Genomic DNA, 5,479 nt, shown 5'->3' on the forward strand with positions numbered 1-5,479 from the left:
CGGGCGGGGGAGGCCGGCGGCGGAGGGGGGAGGGGCGGGGCCGGGAGGGGCCGCCCGGCAGGGAGCCCCGCCCCGGGCTCCGGGAGGTGGGGGTGGGTCTGCGGCCGGTGGGCCGAGAGTCCTGGCGCGTGCCGCTAGCTCCCTCCCGAACGCACCAGCTCTCCCTCCGCCCGCGCCGGGAGACCAACTTGGAGCTGCTCTCCACCCCCACCCTCCTCCCACCCAACTCCCCGGCCCACCAGCGTCCTTACGCAGCCTCCCAGGGGCGGAGGGGCCCGAGTGCCCATTTTAGAGCCGGGCACACCAAGAGCGCCAGCGGTCCTGTGTGTGCAGAGAGGCTGGAGAGCTAGGTCTTCCAGCGCTTCGCCTGGGCTCGGGAGAGCTCCAAGTCTGGCCTGGACTTTGGCGGTAGAGGAGGCCTCTCACAAACGGACTTCCAGGGTCTGAGAGCCACCCCCCCCAATCTTTCCCCAGAATTGAAGGCGAAATTTCCTACATATATTTTTTATTGGGAGGGTATCCATGGTTTCATTAGAACCTCAAAAGGTTTATTGCCCTTTAGACAGAAGACCCCAGAAACTATCCATCTTCACCTAGCTCTGCGAAAGGGCCTGGAGCCCGTTTTCACCTGCTGTATCTCATCTGCACCTTGGACAGGTGCTGGAAGGAGGAAGGGTGCTTGGTCCAAACTGGGTCTCTTTCCTTCTGTTTTAGGGGAGCGGAGCGGGACAGAAAGGAGAGAGTGGTGACCTGAGGGAATCCCAGTAGAAATTTGGAAATAACCCTCTAGGACAGAAAAGAGATCTGTGGAAAATTGCTATTTTGCTGGAAAAAGCCGGAAGGAGGTGGAGTGGGAGGATGTTGGCTTCCAGGCTGGGAGTCCTTGAAGTAGCCTGCAGCTGATACAGGCTGTCCCTCGCCCCAGGTGGTCACGGGGCTGGCGTCCTTGTGTGGTCCTGCTCTTGAGCCAGGACAATGGTCCTGCATTGTTCCCAGGAGGCAGAGCAGTAGTAAGGCCCTACAGTGTCACCACTGCCCTGGTGTTCTGGTAGTGGGGTGAGAGACATTATTCGTGCCCATTTGTCCCCTCCCCCCAGAGGGGCCAGGCCTGAAAAGACAGAGGAGATGGGTGGGCGCCCCCGTGACAGCTTGGTACGAGATAGGGACAACCAACTTGTCTTGGAGATGATGATCCCATCTTGCACCGCCACCCCAGCATCTGCTCCCTCCCCCTGGACTGTGAGCATGGGGGAGGGAACCCCAAGGTCTCTCTGGCCTAGCTGGTTTGTAGGTGATGACAATTACTTATTCAGCGGTGGTAGTCGTGGGCCTGCACAGCACTTGTGATTAAAAATTTTTCCTCTGGAAAAACGAACAATTCATAACCAAAAGTGTTTGAGTGAGTCCTCTGTGCCCCTGCCACCAAATTCCAGGATCATAGATGCTCAGAATTGGAAGGAGCCTTCTCCAACTGAATCCCGGCCCCCACACCATCATTACTGAGAAATGCGTGTCAGTCCTATTCCTAACTGATGCCTTTTATTAACGGGAATCTTACTTGTCTTTTCCTGGGGGTCTGCTTCCAACGTGAGTCAGCTCTGGTGATAGGACAGGTTTCATGCTTTACTAAAATGCCCCTCCCTGTGGCCACCCACTGCCACCACAGGACAAGTCTAATTGCTCTTGCACAGTTAGTCCTTCTCACAAATAATGACCTTGCCCCAGTACTTGGCTTCTCCAGCCCAAACACCTGAAATCCTTTCCTTAGATGCTGCTCCCCAGCTACACCAGCCTTGGGTCCTCCAGCCACGGTGGCAGTGGCCGTTACAGCGAGCAGTCTGCAGTGTCCGGGGTGCTAGGAGCGTCCTATAACATGATCTGGGTGGTGGCTCCACATGTGTAAACGTATTTCAGTGTTCATGGGCTGTATGTTTGTGATTTGTGCCTTTTACTATGTGTGAGTTGTATTTCAAAGTAATAGTAAAAAAAGACCATAGTGAATGTGATCCCCAACCCCACTACAGTCAAAGGCCTTCCTTCTTTTCTTTTTTTCTTTTGTATGGGGCCCTTGAGTTGACCCAAGACGTAAGGAAACAAGTATAGCAACGAGATACGTTCTTTTTTTTTAAAGATATTATTTATTTATTTTTAGAGAGGGGAAGGGAGGGAGCAAAACACCTGTCAGTTACCTCCCACATGCACCCCGACTGGGGACATGGCCCGCAACTCAAGCATTTGCCCTGATCGGGAATCAAACCAGCGACCTTTCGTTTTGCAGGATGATAACCCAACCAACTGAGCCACACGGGTCAGGGCACAGTGAGATACATTCTATACCAGGCGTGCTTTGAGAGCCCTGGAGAAGAACAATCTCATTTTGCCTGGGAAGGCTTCCTGGAAGAGGTGATTACCGAACTGGGTCTGGAAGGATCAGTCTGTGAAAAGGTTTTGCCTATTCTCTTTCCTTCTCTTTCCCAATGTCGCTATTTTCTGGCTTCACCACATTGTCCACCTCCTCCAGGAACCTTTCCCAGAAAGATTCTCTCCAAACCCCAAATGCCAGCAAGCCCCAGGTTTATTCCTTGCCCCCTACTGTCTTGGAGTGTCAGCTATTGTACGGGGTGGGCAAAAGTAGGTTCACAGTTGTTTGTATGGAAAATAATACAATAGTTAATAAATAATAATACAAGCATAAACACTGTGTTTCATGGACTCGCAACTGTAAACCTACTTTTGCCCCACCCAGTATTCTGCGGACTGTTAGCTGCCTCTTCCTGCCACCCTGCCTCCCCTGCAGCCAGTGAAACTGTGAGTTCTACAGGTTGGGGCTCTATTTACCTGTATTTCTAACTCTCCCCTGCCCCTGCTCAGGTGCCTTACAGAATGTCCTAGATAAGTAGCTGGGGAAACAATTCGCACAGTACCTTTACAATTATTATTTTTTTACATGTCTTATCTGCCAATGATGGCAAGTTCCCCAAGGGCAAAGGCTGTCCTGTGTTCCCTTTGTGTTTTGCAGTCCGATCTCCAGCCCTAACTGGGCACCCTTGGGTCATTATCAAATTTGAACGACAAAACCTTGGATGGTCCCTCAGCCACACTCTGATTCCCCTCCTTGTAACTTGGAAGGGAATGATCCCTGTCCCTCAAGCTCTAGAGAGCAGCCCGAGACCCCCAAATATGGGGAGACTCAATAGACTGGCAGCCAGGAGCTGTGGGAGTCACGGGTTCTCAACTCTTGCCAACTGAAATCTGTTCCTTCGCCTTAAAGGTCACCTCCTCTGGGAAGCTTTCTTTGACCTTCCTAGGTCCCTCCTTGGGGCTGCCAACCTAAAGCATCGCTGGCGATCTGTGTACTGCCACTCTTCAAGGTCAGGACCGTGGGGTTTGCTCTCCATTGGGCACAGGGGGCGATTCCTTGGGGAGAGGTGTTTGCACTACACTGACTCCCACTCACACCTAGAAGTTGGTAAGCAATAGATCAATGACACTTCTTGGGCCGTTGTCAGGTGATCTACACCCTAGAAATACTCAAGGAGAAAGCAAACGTGGTGATATTACACAGAGTGGAGTGAGCACTAGGTACCCTCACTACGTCTTTCTACATGCATTGCAGCTCTCCAGATTCTTCAGTACATAAACCCTTCCTGCACATTTTACTTTTCTCACTGTTTCTATTAGAACTGAAAACCTTAAGTGTAAAAAAGGCTGTACAAAGAGAAATGGTCTGATTATCGTGGCCTGGAGGGTTGTCACTGGAACTTGGGCCTGGCTTCATGCTTGGTGGGATCCTCTGCGTGACCATGGCCTGCCCTCAGTCCCCAGGGCTCTCTGGGCTCTGCATGCCAGACTCTCGGGAGGCCACGTGGGAGCAGCAGAGTGAAGTCTCCAGTTCAAGGTCATTAAGCACATTCTGCAGTTCCCCGGGGCCATTCTGCGGCATGAGGCCGCCCGCCCCTACCTCTGGACTTTGTCTTCTCAGTCCCCACCTCAGCGCCTTACTGGCCAGGGCGTGGAGAGTGGGCTAGCATGTTCTGTCTGGGGTTGGCTGGGGGCAGGTGGCAGACAGCCTGGTGCCAAGGACTGCACCCGGATGAAACAGCTACCCTCCCCCACGTGAGCGCAAACAGCACAGGTGGGTGTGTACACAAAGTGCCTCCTTTCTAAATATCCGGATGAATCAAGTTTTCAGCCTGCCTGGGTGGGGGAAGGAGTGGTCATCGAAGGTGCCAGAGAAGATAAGAGGGACAGGCGTAAGTGAGCCGGCACAGAGGCATCTTTGGAGTTAGACCGGTGGCCACACACATCCTGGAGGCAATGTTGCATCATACCTGGCATTGAGTTGGTACTGAGTATGTGTTAGTGCTTCAAAGAGCTGGTTGAAGCTAGTCTAACTTGAGAGTTGGAGGACTCTCTGAAATGGTCTGGCACAGTCTCCCGCTCGGAAACAGAATTCTGTTGACAGCAGCCCTGCAGGTAGGCTCTCACCTTCAGCATGCCCAGGCTCGGAGTCGGAGGGGTTTGTGAGACCCCTGAACAACTGAGGCTCTTCCTCCTCTCCAGAATGGGGAGAATAATTGAGAAAATGTGGACAGAGTGTAACGCAGGGGCTGATACACCAGGTTCTCAATAAATAATTCTCCTCCTCCTTCACAACAACACAAACTGCTTTTCTGCGTTTGTACACTAGAACATTGGCTAGCGAAGTGTAGTCCTAGACCAGCAGCATCAGCGTGTCCTGGGGACTTGTTAGAAATGCAGACTCTCGGTGCTGCCCCAGACCTACTGAATCGGGAATGCTGGGGGAGCGGCTCAGTAACCTGTGTTAATAGACCTTCCAGCGGCCCCAGGTGCAGCTATAGATTGAGAATCACTGCTCTAGAGCCGCCAGGGAAAACGTCTGGCTCCCATTCTACAGAAAGCCAGCCATTGATTATCTGAAGATGTTCTTCTTATTCTTCCTAAATTTTGTTGCTCCCACCAGCGGCCTCCCCACTTCTTTCAGCCATTCCGCGTTTACGTGTGTTCCAGACCCTTTGCCCTCCTGAAGTCACCATGGTGGCGTGCTCTGTCAGTGAGCCTCTTTAGAAGGGGGCTCCTCGCACTACACCAGGGCTCCCCAGCAGTCTGGGCATCACACAGCGCAATGGCTTTGCCACCTCCTCCTTTCTAGAAGCATTAACAGCTATTTACTGAGTGCCCACTCTGAGTCAAGCACGTGACATACAATAACATTTTGTTCACTTTTTATTGAGGTCGAACTTACATATATGAAAGCACAAGTCTTAAGTGAACAAGTTGAATTTTTACATGTGTATGCATCCAGATCGGGATAGAAATCACCAGCACCCACTCCGAACACAGTAGTGTGCTTTCTCAATATTACGTCTATGAGAGCAATAGCTTGTTATTTTTCTTTGCTGTATAGTATTCCACAGCATGCATGCACCACAATTCACAATTTATTTACCCCACCTAC

This window comes from Desmodus rotundus, chromosome 12, assembly GCF_022682495.2.
Source record: "Desmodus rotundus isolate HL8 chromosome 12, HLdesRot8A.1, whole genome shotgun sequence".
Taxonomy (NCBI): domain Eukaryota; kingdom Metazoa; phylum Chordata; class Mammalia; order Chiroptera; family Phyllostomidae; genus Desmodus; species Desmodus rotundus.